The 14,260-nt window shown below is 44.0% G+C and overlaps 1 long non-coding RNA gene across 2 annotated transcripts in view; it reads right to left on the bottom strand.

Moving 5' to 3' along the window:
* Positions 1 to 1,203: 1,203 nt before the first annotated feature.
* LOC123367985 overlaps positions 1,204 to 14,260 on the bottom strand; it is a 29,919-nt gene continuing 16,862 nt past the window's right edge. For both annotated transcript variants that reach the window (XR_006578661.1, XR_006578660.1), the window contains exon 3: positions 1,204 to 1,698. This is a non-coding gene — a long non-coding RNA (uncharacterized LOC123367985). The remainder of the gene's footprint in view (positions 1,699 to 14,260) is intronic.

The following is a 14,260-nucleotide window of genomic DNA, read 5'->3' on the forward strand; positions in this document are numbered from 1 at the left end:
GAGTCCATAATATATAGAGATGAGTGAAATTATTCAGAACTTTTGCCCAAAGCAGTAGGTTCTATGAGCCAAATTCAGTCTCTGACATTAGATCTCCCAGTTCTAATTAATTCTCTCATATTATTTCTCATTATTTTTCATATATGCAATATTTCTGTATTCTTCAGTGAGACACAAAACATTAAATGAACCCACGGGAATGGAAGAAAAGAAACAACCCTAGGATCTGCTATGGGAAATGTGTAGTCATTAATACAGAAATAGTCACTGAGAGGGAGGATTTGGGAGCACTGGAGTTCAAACCACCAACTTCAGACAATGGACTAAAAAAAAGAACACATGAATAACGTATTTCCATCACATTGACCACAGTGTAAGTTCAAGGAGAGCTCCCATTATAAAATTTGAAAACCAAAGTCATTTGGAAATGGTATGAAGGGCTGAAATGAAAGGTCAATGACAAAACTTTCACTTTCATGAATAGCCAGAATTATCTTCCATGCTATATACTGCAGCAAGTGGTGTCTGTTTATTCCCTGTATTATCAGATGTTCAAGTGAACATCCTGCCAGACAGAGAAAGATTTTAGTTGGTTAGTGTGAATATGGCATAGTATATAGGCTTCTTTTCTGGTTTTCCCTTCACATTTAGCTCACTCTGATGTTCTTTCCATTCTGGGTGACATCGGGAAAGGATGCAGTCAAATGATAAGGATGGAACAAAGATTCTCTTTGTGTACTAAGCAGTAAATCACTTGCAGAAATGATTATAGGAGTTGGTTGCAAAAATCTCTGTGTGTCCTGTATAAATGCATAACGGTTAGGTTTGGTGGTAAATAAATTAGGGAGTGTAGATTTTAATTACAAAATAAAAGTCATGGCCTGTCCTGTGGGGAAGGTGTTGCATTTAGGATGTATTGCCATTGGGCCATGTCACACATGAGTTTTAAACAATTTAGCAAGTATGTGCCTAATTTGAGTACATAATCACCATTATTACATATTCACATACATAACTGCACTTGCAAAAGACCATAATTAGCCATTTACACATGCAAGTATGCAATAGAGTTGAGAGAGTTAATATCTCACAAGACTACGCCATAGAAAACAGTAGATGTGACACACTCCAGCCAGTACATGACATGGTTTGTTATTCATCCTTCAAGTTCAGGAATGATTACAACATCACTGATTGGTTTGGTTTCTGTGAACATGTGAGTAGCTGATCAGGAGAATTTGAGCTTTGAATGGTCTGTGCCACACCGAACAAGAGATTCCACTATGGCTTTCTTGATTAAGAGTGGGTATGCTGCTGTTGTGATATTTATGCTGCTGGCACTTCTGCTTTACCTCAGCAGTTCTCCTTTACCCATAGACGATAGCTCCAATAAGGATGAGACTTCACCAGGTAGAAGGATCATGAATGAGATCTTCCCAAAACTCTAGGTCAGTATAACTTGAGGGCGTCCTTGAAATGTTTTTTTTTCTGGCCTCCTTGAGAGGGCTCCCCCACTTTAGCTCACCATAACAGATCTTCTTTTTCTTTCAGTTGCTCATCTGACATTCTGGTGACATGGCCTGCCCATCTCATCTGTGATTTCATCAACAGAGTATGATACGGTCTGTTGTCAGTTTCTGCTATCTGTCATCTGCTGCACAATGCTCCTTTGTTCCTTTCCGGCTGATAGTGGGACACCTGTTAGTACAGGCACAAATGGGAAATGCATCATAACAAACAGTTCCAAGAAACACAGGAGTAAATAGTTCTGTGGAAATGTCAAACAATGACAAAAGTTATTTCACTGCACATCTGTCATAAACAGATAGTTAAGGGTTAAAGTCTGTTTTACCTGTAAAGGGTTAACATGCAGTACCTGGTGACCACCTGACCAGAGGACCAATCAGAGATAAGATTTTTTCAAATCTCTGTGGAGGGAAGCTTTTGTCTGTGTTTTCTTTGTTTGTCTTGGGTACTCTTTTGAATCTAAAAGAGACCAGTCATGTCTCCAAGTTCTCCTGGAGTAGTTTCTACTAATTAATAGTGAGTATTAATTAGAAAGGCGAATTAGTCTTATGATTTGATTTCTATATTTGCAATTGTGTGTTTGCTAAAGGAAATTCTTTATTCCTGTTTGCTGTTACTTTGCTTTCACTGAGAAAGAAAGGGGGAGAGGGGATTCTCTCCAGAGATTGATAAGGTTATACCCTATGAGTGTCCAGCTTGGGCTCATAGAGATTCTGTATTTTCTTTTTGTTCTCTTAATAAATTCTTTTCTTTTCTTTGGACTTGGTTAATTCCTTCTTCTGTGGAAATTCAGGGGAAGGTGAGGGGGGAAGAGACAGTTCCTCCTGGGTTTGATTCAAGCAGTTTGAATCAGGTATCTCTTTCCAGGACTAGGGAAGGGGAGGGGGGAAGTGAGTCCCTCTTTGTGTTGAGTCAAGGATTTGACTCGGTGTATATCTCTCCAAAGTGGCTAGGAGAGAGAGAGGGGAAGTGGGCTGCTTCCCTGTGTGTAGAGATTCAAGGGGTTTGAATCTGGGTTCCCCAGGGGAAGCTTGGGGGACAGGCAGTGTGTCAGACACTTTAACCTGACTGGTGGCAGCGAAGGAGACCTACCCTAGGATTTTAGGGTGGGGGAATACATGCTGGTCCTCACTTTGAAACCCCCCAGTTTCAAGTGAGGGTGCAGACCAGGACATCAACATATCATTTTCTATTAAAAACAATATGTAGCACATAGATAAGCCATAGAGCTCAAAAAACTTTGCCAAATTGGGTAAGCATTATAAACCACATATTTTATACATGAGATGACTGATTCATAGATTCGAAGGCCAGAAGGAACCATTGTGATCATCTAGTCTGACTTCCTATATAACTCTGTCCATGGCTCTTCCCCAAATTAATTCCTATTGAGGAACTGTCTATATGGGAACACTCAGGAAAATTAATCTGAATTAGCTAAAGTTGTGAATCAAAAGTGGATTAGTTAAACTTCATTAGATATCTTGTATGGATTCTCCCAATCAGAATTAAAATGGATTCAATTTAGTTTAATTCACTTAAGTGAATTAAGATAAATCAAATTCAGGCTATTTTAATTCTTAATGAGAGAATCCACACAGAGAGTTTAAAGGCGTTTAGCTAATCTGCTTTTAATTCACACCTTTAGGGTACGTCTACAATACAAGACTATTTCGATTCATCTTAATTCAAATTTCTGGAATCGACCTAATGTAGTCGAAGTTGTGTATCCACAATAAATACAGTAATTCGACTGTGTGAGTCCACAGTAACGGGCGAAGCGTCGACTTTTGAAGCGGTGCACTGTGGGAAGCTATCCCACAGTTCCTGCACTACCCGCCGCCCATCGGAATGCTGGGATTTCCCACCAATGCATGCTGGGGGGGGGGAAACTGTGTCGAGGGTGGTTTTGGGTAACTGTCATCATTCAACCGTCACTCCCGCCGGCGGGAAATCAGTTCGCGCACTTTTCCTGTTATAAGTGACAGCGCAGACGCCACAGCACTCCACTGCGACCATGGAGCCCGCTGCGATCATCGCTGCACTTATGGCCATTGTCAACTCCTCGCACCTTATCGAACACCTCTTCCACAGTGAGATGTTGAGAACTCGGTCGAGAAGGCAACGGCAGCGTGGTGAGGACATGAAGTCTCAGAGTGGCACAGACCTCTCAGAAAGCATGGTACGCCGCGCCGTGGAGATCATGGTGGCAATGGGTCATGTTCATGCTATGGGATGTCGATTCTGGGCCCGGGAAACAAGCACGGACTGGTGGGACCGCATAGTGCTGCAGGTCTGGGATGAATCACAGTGGCTGCGAAACTTCAGGATGCGTAAGGGCACTTTCCTTGAACTGTGTGACTTGCTGGCCCCTGCTCTGACGCGCAAGGACACCCGGATGCGAGCAGCCCTGACTGTGCAGAAGCGAGTGGCCATAGCCCTCTGGAAACTTGCAACGCCAGACAGCTACCGCTCAGTAGCGAACCACTTTGGTGTGGGCAAATCTAACGTGGGGCTTGCTGTGATGCAAGTAGCCAACGCAATCGTTGATCTCCTGCTCTCGAAGGTGGTGACCCTGGAAAACGTACAGGTTGTCATAGATGGCTTCGCCGCAATGGGATTCCCAAACTGCGGTGGGGCTATAGATGGGACTCACATTCCTATCCTGGGACCGGCCCACCAGGCCAGCCAGTATATAAACCGCAAGGGCTACTTTTCCATGGTGCTGCAAGCACTCGTGGACCATAGGGGACGGTTTACCAACAGCAACGTCGGGTGGCCGGGCAAGGTTCATGACGTGCGTGTGTTCAAGAACTCTGGTCTGTTTAGACGCCTGCAGGAAGGTAGTTTCTTCCCAGACTACAAAATAAATGTTGGGGATGTGCAGATGCCTACAGTGATCCTCGGGGACCCAGCCTACCCGCTAATGCCCTGGCTCATGAAGCCCTATACAGGCGCCTTGGACAGAGAGAAGGAACTCTTCAACTACCGGCTGAGCAAGTGCAGAATGGTGGTGGAGTGTGCTTTCGGACGTCTCAAGGGGAGATGGCGGAGCTTACTGACTCACTCGGACATCAGCGAAAAGAATATCCCTGTAGTTATTGCTGCTTGCTGTGTGCTACACAATCTCTGTGAGAGCAAGGGCGAGACCTTTTTGTCCGGATGGGAGGTTGAGGCAAATCGCCTGGCTGCAGTTTACGCTCAGCCAGACACCCGTGCCGAGAGAATATCCCAGCGGGAAGCGCTGTGCATCCGGGAGGCTTTGAAAGCAAGTTTCCTCAGCGAGCAGGGTAACCTGTGACTATTAACTTTGTGTATAGAGAAGCGGAACCTGCCCCTGTTTCTTTACCCAGTTTCTGTTGACTCTCCTCTACAGTTTCATATCCCATTCACCCCGTTTGCCCCCTTCCAACACACGTGTACAAATAAAGTTAATAGAGCATTGTTCAGCAACAACCTTCTCTGGACTACTGACTTCGCGTGAAAGGGTTGACACAGGGACGGTGACTGTGGTGGGTTGGGTGTGCAGTGATGTAGAGACCGCTTCTAGACTATAGGACTGATAGGCTCCTGCTCGTACAGAGGTCTCTGTGGTGAGGACTGGTACAGGTGCGTGTGCAGGAATGGGAGAGTGGTGCAGGCTTTGCGACGGAGTTTGGGTGCAGGCTCTGGGCTGGGGGTTGGGGGCATAGGAAGGTGTGAGTGGTGTGTGATAATGGGGAGGAGGTGTAGGGGGTTGCGGGCTGGGGACTGATGGTTTGATGCATTGTAGAGGCTCAGGGCTACGATAGAAGGGCAGGGTGAGGGCAACCTGCCTTGCCACTTGTGGATGGCATGCTCAATGACCCTGGGGCAGCAGACAGCATTTCTGCGGGTAGCCTCTCTACTGTGAGACAGGGACGCGGCGCGGCGGGGGTGTGTGTGAGACGACATGCCGGGGGAGGGGTGGCAGGTGGGGGCTGGTACCTGCTCCAGGCAGGGAATTGACGGGGCTGGGGGAGACCCGCGTGGGACAGGGCACGATCCAGGCATGGCCGGTGGAGAGACCCACCTGCAAATATACCTGGCGCAGGGCACTTTCCGCCTATGAGCAGAACATGAAAATCACCCCACAGACTGACCAGGGTGACTAGAGGCTGCACTCTGTGAGTGACCAGCTGTTGATCTTGCCCCCATATCTGTACCACTATTAACGGTGAAAGTCCTATGCAATTCCCAAACCATTCTCCCCCCTTCACGGAAAGTATTCTGCAAAGAAACCTGACGGGAAAAGAAATTACCAAAAAATAAAAACTTTTTATAATGAACAGCACATTAAGGGAAGGACTTCTCAAAAGTAAGGTACTGAGAGCGTTTTGTAAGTTTAGCACTCTGCTGTGGTGCATTAACATTTTTCACGGCCCCTGGTGCCCCTTCCTCTTGTCATTTTGGGTGATGGTGGGATTGGACTTTGCGGCGGGGGGCGGCGGTCGCAGATGCAGTGAAGGGGAGCTCCGTCCTCCTTCCTGCGGTGCTGCAGAGCATCGACAAGGCGCCTGGATCAGGTAGGGATACAGTTGCACCTGTGTGACGGGAAAAAGTGAGTGAATTCCATAGAGAGATATTTTTGGTCAAAAAAGAAACAAAGTCTACTCAGTGTGTGTGAACAAGAGCAAGCACAGCACCTCTCTCATGAGCACTCACTCGGGGAAAGTTCGATTTCTCTGGGTTCACTTTCATTGCCTGTGGTATTGCACTGCAGACCAGAGAAGCGGGGCAGGAAAGAAGAATCCATGGAGCGGCCAGGCATGGTAAGCCAATTTTTTTTTGCAGCTTTAAGTTGCATCTACAGCACTGTCCTCCTGCTGCAGGCAAACATGAAAGCAGAATCGGTGCCCCTGTTGCAGCCCCTCGCGGCCATTCCCTGTTAGAGATCCCTGTATTCTCCCACTCTGCAGCCTCCTACACGTGGCTGTACAGTGACGCTTCTTGTTATGCAAAGGAACAGTTAAGCACAACCATTACTAATGGTACACAAATTACTCTAATTACATGCAGGAGTCTGCGCGCGACATCACACTGAGGAGAGTGTCACGGAGAGAGAGAGCGCGCATGCTGGAGGAAAGCCAACACAACCCTGGGGCCTATGCTGCCATGCTCGTGAAGGCGCTGGTCCCCGAGTTCCAGCTGAGAGCGTTGTGTGGAAAAGTGTGCTTCCTCGGGGCACCCAATAAGCAAGCCCTGCCCAGGAACCTCATGCAGAGGCTTGGCGATTACCTCCTGGAGAGCTTCCTGGAGATGTCAGCGGAAGATGACAGTTCCATCCACCTGTACATAGACCTTGTGTTCGCCTAGTTGTTTTCCCAGTTTATTTAAAAAATAAATGTTAACATGTTTGAAGCAGTTACCGATTGATCCTTCTCCTGATTCAGGGTCCGTGGTAACGGGTGGGGAGTGTTGGTAGGGGATCTCATTGACGGTGACGAAGAGATCCTGGGTGTCGGGGAAATCTGTGTTGTAAGCGCTGTCGACTGCCTCGTCCTCTTAAACTTTCCCGTACGCGAACATCTCCGAGGAACAGTCCGTCGACAGTATCCCATCCTCTCAGTCCACGGTCACTGGTGGGGCAGTGGTGGCAGACCCACCGAGAATGGCATGCAGTGCCTCGTAGAAGCGGCATGTCTGGGGCTGGGCTCCGGAGCGTCCGTTTGCCGCTCTGAGTTTCTGGTAGCCTTCTCTCAGCTCCTTGACTTTCACGTGGCACTGCGTTGTATCCCGGCTGTATCCTCTGTCTCTCATGGCTTTGGAGACCTTCTCGAAGGTCTTTGCATTCCGTTTGCTGGAGCGCAGCTCCGAAAGCACAGACTCATCGCCCCACACAGCAATCAGATCCGAGACTTCCCGGTCAGTCCATGCTGGGGACCTCTTTGTAGTGTGAGATTGCCTGGACTCCTCTGGTGGAGAACTCTGCATCGTTGCCGGTGCTGCTGAGCTCGCCCCGATGAGCAACCAGGACATGGGATTCAAACTGTCCAGACAGGAAAAGGAATTCAAATTTTCCAGGGACATTGACTGTGTGGCTGGTCAGAGCATCCAAGCTCGGACTGGCGTCCAGAGCGTCAGCAGAGTGTTGCACTCTGGGATAGCTCCCGGAGCTACTAAGATCGATTCGCATCCACACCTAGCCTAATTCGACATAGCCATGTCGAATTTAGCGCTACTCCCCTTGTCGAGGTGGAGTACTGAAGTCGAACTAAAGGGCCCTCTATGTCGAATTAAATGGCTTCCTGGTGTGGACGGGTGCACGCTTAATTCGATTTAACGCTGCTAAATTCGATTTAAAGTGCTAGTGTGGACCAGCCCTTAGTTAATTCAATTAACTCTCCTGAGTGTCCCCATATTGACAAGCCCTGAACAATAAACAGGTTAAAATGAACTGCTTCTGTCACACAAAGAGTCTGTGGCATAGCTGGGAATATGGCTCAGGTCTCTGGATTTGCAGCACTGTGTTCAGTCCATTGAGGTATGTCTACACTGAAGATGGGAGCAAGCTTCACTGTCCAGTAAACAGATTTGTATAACTGGCCTCACACTAACACTAAAAATTGCTGTGTGGACATTATGGCACCAGAGGAGGCTCAGAATAGCTACCTGAGCTTAGACAGAGAGTGTAAAGTGGTCTTGAATTTAGGTGGTTAACCTGAGTCTCTGTTGCTGCCACAATGTCCACATGGCTATTTTTAGGGTTCTACCATAAGCCCCACTAACACAAGTCTGTCTCTATGGACCGGGAGGTTTGACATACTCTGATGCTAGCTAACCTCTTGGTATGAGTAAGGGAATTGTGTGGAAGTGACCTGTTTAAGTATGTGGGGGTTGAGAATTGAGGGACTTAGAGATTTGGAGTAAGTGTGAGATATCACTGGTGACTGAATGAAAAGTGGAGCGATGACTGAACCTATAAAAAAGACTCTTTAAAAACATTTCCCTCTTCCCCTAAAATATATTCCAATGATTGAAGAAAAAAGGATGAACCCCATAGTAATTTTGACTGCCTCTAATTTTAAAATGTTATTTTGTACAATATTTTCCTTAGTTCTATAGCTTCCTAATTCTTTCCACCAAGCAGCCTTGTTCTTCATTTCCATCCTCACAACTCACTTCTTTTGTTTATGCCTCTATCACAAGATGCTCTGCTATTATATACTCTTACTTCTGATTGTTTAGAACCAGGTTATGACTCCATTTCTCACACTGAGAGTAGTTCCTTACTCTATAAGTAGACTACTCATAAAATAATGGTACTACCTAACATGAGTAGCAGTGGCACAATCTCATTCTACATGTGTGTTGTATGTATCTAATTTCTGTCTGGGACAAAGAAGCGGGGATGATCCTGGTTTTTATTCCTGTCTCTGCCACCAACTTCCTGTGTAACCTTTGGCAAGTCACTTCTCTATAGATCTCAGTTTCTTCACCTGTAATCTAACAGTAATCATCTTCTTCACAGGGGTGAGACTTTATTACCAAATATTTGTAAAATCCTTTTGAGATGCTCAAATGGGAGGGATATTAGAAATTCAGTGCATTATTACTGACATACTGTAAACTCATTGGGGCATCTCCTTTCTTCATCTTGGTAATGGAACATGTACACTTGTACTCCCATACAGATAGGAAAATACTAAAATCACTCTCTCTTTCTGGTTTTGACAGTGCTCTGCTGTCTATTACATGGACTTTTCATACCCTCTAAATTTACATTGTAGAGATGCTCAGATTTATGGTGGAACTTCTTGTTGACAGGCCAGTTTAAGAAGTGTTTTCTCAGCTCATGGAATATGTGAGTATATGTTTATATGGGTAATTTCCTCAAAAAGCTGGTGTGTGCTGCATGAGGCCAGGGTCATCAAACTTTCAAACATTTGTTCAAGGAAAAAATATTAAATATTAAATAAAATCAACCATTCATGCCAAAAAGACTGGCACAGTGATTTCAGCACCAAATTTGAATTAATGAGATTAGGATTTTATGACAATAATCTTGGTCAAAAATAACCCTCTCTTAACAGCTTGATATGTGGTATTTTTTCCAGGCAGCTGCCCTCCTACCCCAGAAGTGGTTGTATTTCATTGGTGAAATGGCTGCTGCATATTTAGTTTTTAAACCACTGAAGCATAATTTGAGATAAAAGATAATATATTACATTTAAGATCCAGATTCTGATATCCTCACATTGAAGTTATGGCGGAAGGTACTACTTAATGTGAATAAGTTACTATTCAATGGGCCACGTTGTGATAACCTTACTCTGTGAATTGTCCCAAATGAAAATAGTCAAGGAGCAATGTGCAATTCAGTATAAAATGAGCCTCAGAAGATACTGTCGATTGCTACATGTAGAATTTAGCTGCTCATAAACAGCAAACACTTCGATGTCCAAAACCTAAATGACAGACAGAAGTGCTACTTCCCTTGCCAAATTACTTTGTTCAAATTGACAAACTACTTTAGAATAGAATTGCATTCATCTTTAGACACACTGCAACACATGAGATTTTTGGTTTGATTAAATCAGAAGCACTGCAGTTTAAATCATAGTGAAAGCTTAACTTATTCCAAGAACAATTGTCCTTCTTCCACTATTTTTTTTGGGGGGAGTAAGGAAGGTTGGGGGATAGCTCCAGGATTGTGGTACTAGCCAGAGTAAGGCTTTTCGATCACTACACCTGTCTTCTCCCTAGAGTTTTGTCTAATCCCTCTTTCTTAAAGAATAGGTTCAACTCTACAAAAAACAGTGTGACTGAAAGAATAATTACATGCTTTACTTGTAGTTACCTATCCATTAATTTTACAAATCCACCCAATAATGTCATTATGGGTTCTGCAGCTATTATTGGCCCAATTTCTGAAATTTATCAAACAGATTCCTCCTACCCTAAATGTAGAAATTCATACTGATAAAGAACTTTCCACTGTTATATTTGTTGTAAAGGCAAACCAGCTGAGCATCCATAAGTAACACCTCAAAAGAACCCAAAAACAACAACAACAAAAAACATTACGCTCACAGAGATTCAAAATGGAGAATGGAAGAGTCTCTCTGGAAGCACCAGCTCCAAAAGAGGGCTCATACTGGAATGACATCAGAAGTACCATGCTATCATGAAACATTATTACTGAAAGCCATGATTTCTGAAAGTGGCATCACCAGGAATAGGCAAAAGAACAGGTTATCACCCTTAATGGATAGGTGATCTTTACAATGCTTTGCACTTACATCACACCTTTCATCTCAGAGTCCATAATACAATGAAACACATTACTAAATTAAACCACACAATATCTCAGAGAGACAGAGAAATATTATTGCACTCATTTTAGGGGTGTAAATTTTGAGGCACAGAAATGTTAAATAATCGTGGAATTAGGTCACACAATGAGCCAATAGCAGACTGGGAAGCAAAGGCCAAGAGTGATAATTTTGACCCCAGCTCTAACAACTAGCAGACTATGTGCAAAAGAGCCTCACATAGTAATAGCCACCTACTGCTCTTGGTTGGCTGTAGCTTCCATTTGTGGCTCCATCTTAGCTTTTGTTAAGAGCATTCTCTCCTTTCATTATCTGAATTCCAAACCCTGCTTTCCCAGACATAACAAAGCATACAAATATCTTGGCCTGGGGATGGAACAATGAATTCCATGCCTCAACACCAATCATTTATAAATTTGATAGAATCGCTTTGCTATCCAGCATCCAATGAGGAATAACACCCTCTCCTCCACCTTTATTTTTTCACATGTAACTAGCTGGTTTGATGTCTGCATTTTAAAATAAATGTCATTAGTTAGATATTGAACCCAACCTTGTTGCTGCCAACACTACCTGGCAGAAGGGTTACATTAAAACGCCCCGAAGGCACAAAACAACAAGTGTTCCTTGGTGTTAACACTAATGACAGTACAAAGCAGAATCGTTTCAAGCCCCCATCCAATAATCTGGGAAACTACACATCACCCCTGAGTGCATCTGAGAGGCAATACTTCCTCTCTCTCAAGTGCTGAGTTGGTGTATAATAAAAGACAACATGACACTGACATTCCCCTCCACTGCAAGCTAATTCAGCATTGGTTGTTCTTGGTCAGTGAAGACCCAGAATTCAGAGGTTCATTCAGGGTTCACTTCCCACTCTGAAAGGGGGGTGTTGAGCAATGTCTCTGCTGCTGCAACTGGTTTATTGGTGATGCTATCTCCGCTGCTGTTTGCTGATGCTAGCCACTGCTGGCTGCTGCTGCTATTTCTGCCACTCTTTTCTTTGTTATCACTGCAGATGCTTACCACTCAGTGCCTCTTCTGCAGTGGCATGTTCTGAGGTTCCACCGCTTAGCTCAGTCTTAATGATTTCACTGGCTAGCAGGGAACCTCACTGAAACCCTCTCCACACACTCAGTCTAAGGCTTAGTCCCTAAACCTGTTCCTCAATGATTCATCAGTAGTCCACACCATGGCAAGAACACCCTCTCTCTTTTTCTGGGCTTTGGCATCCATACTCCCTGCTTAGCAAGTGAGATTCAGTTTAGGGTGACCCCCTCAGTTAGGGCAGGCTAAGTACAGTTCTGCTGCCCTTTATTCATACAATAAGGATAACATTTCAATGCCCCTGTATTCAATACTAACGTGAAGAGCAACTGAAAATTACCCAAAGTGATCACTTTGGCAAAGCAGTTCCATATGCTGAGCACCTAGGCAGAGTAGGTGTGTCTATGCAAATACTGTCTGGTCCTGAAGCCTTTTTCCCCCCACTCATCACCAGATGTCAGGGGAGAGCTCATTCAGACCCTGCTTACATTAAAATATGAATTCCATAAAGTATGTCAGCTCAGAACAGCATGACCTACTTGTATGCATGTGTCCTGATTTTCATAGGTGCTGAGCTACTCCAACTCTCATTAAAATCAATGGGACCTGCAGCTGATAGCACTCTGAAGAATGATGCCAGTAATATTTACAACGAATCCAAATGAAAGAGGTCAGGAAAAAACAACAAGATTGCCATAGGGATCAAGCCTTACTCACAAAAAAAAACCCTGTTTTGTCTCTTATATACAGTCTCTGACCTATCATTTCTTTCAAGGCGGTCTTGAAAGCCGTATTTAAAAATAGTTTCAGGAGGCTGTACCTTGGCCTGGGCTCTTTTGAATCTCACAAGCTAAGCAGAGCCATACCTTCCAGTCAACATGAGCACGAAAGATCTACTCGGAAAACCGAGGATGCTGTAAGAAATGGCCCCAATGATTCCGTACAAAACTAATACCCTTGCATGGCATTAGGAGGCACCATGCTGCAAGAGGAGCCACCTTTTCATGAAGTGTGGGCTACCGGTTGACATTAAAAATCCTATGATACTTCTTTGTGAGAATAAGGGTGCTAGCCCTGATGTCTGGGCCAAATACCAAATTGAATAGTCACATTCTACCTACCTAAAAGTCCCCCTGAAGTTTCAATTATAGAACATTCATTGTTATTGGATCTATAGGGTTGCTGCATGAAGGCTTTTTCCACCTTCCACCCCAGTGGCAAGTGAAATGATCCTGGAGTTTATAAAGTTTTTAAAGCTCTTTGGATGAAAGGCAGTCTATAAATATCAGTTATCTGATCAGCTCAATTTCTGAATGCCACATAAAGAGGGATATTTTGATACTCTTCCCAGACTTTTTTGCGCAATCAATCCTCCCTCCTCTGCATATTCTATTACCACCTTCTAATGATTGGAGATGTATAATCAGACCTCAGAAATGAGGCATGCTGCTGCATCATTCATAACTAAATGCATTCTTTCTTACAGCAACACAGGGTGCAGCTGGCTTCTATGCTGTTAGCAAGAGCATCAATCCAATAAGCAAACATTCAGTCTTAGCTGATGTGCTTTTCTATTTAGCAACATTTGTTTTAATTGCTGGGCAGATAGGACCAAACTGTATTCAATACATCTACCTGTCATTTCAATGTCTGGGTCCATAAAGGCATAGAAAAATTAATAATGACCAATGTAATACTTATCCATAATCAGAGGCTGCTATGTAAAGAATATTTAGTAAGTGCATGGTGATCACATCAGCCAGGACATTACATTTCTGGAAGCAATTACTATTTACGATGCACAAAATTCAAAAGTAGCATCAATTTGAACTGCACAGAGGAGGATAAAACAAACCTACAAACAAGCAGTTTTCCTAAAATACTCTAATGTGCATTATTAAATTGTTCGCTCTCCCTTTTCCCCCGAAAATTAGAGAGACAAGATGAGGTCATTTCTATGTTTATGAGGGATAGTAAAAATTACAAAACAGTGAGTGGGCAGCAGGATATGGTACAGAGACAAGGTCAGAAAGAATAAATTTCTACTCTTGAACAGTGCCCGTACACATGCACACACACGGAATTGCTGCTTAAGACATTCTCTGTTTTTCTCTACAAATGTGCAATAGAGCTTATTCAGAGCCAATATCTCATATGTAATATATTTAGCTAGCGTAACAAGAAGAATATTAGCTCTTAGTAATATTTTGCCTGCTTTGGGCTCATCTCAAGAAGATACAGGTGTTCAATAATCAAGTCAAACATGGTTATTGGGTAATCTAACAACTTTTGTCTCATTGGGCCTGATCCTGCAAGCACTCTGGGCCAGATTTTTAAAGATATTTAGGAGATGGAACATTCAGACAGGCACTTGGACACTTTTGGAAATCCCA

Source organism: Mauremys mutica, chromosome 4 (assembly GCF_020497125.1).
Source record: "Mauremys mutica isolate MM-2020 ecotype Southern chromosome 4, ASM2049712v1, whole genome shotgun sequence".
NCBI lineage: Eukaryota > Metazoa > Chordata > Testudines > Geoemydidae > Mauremys > Mauremys mutica.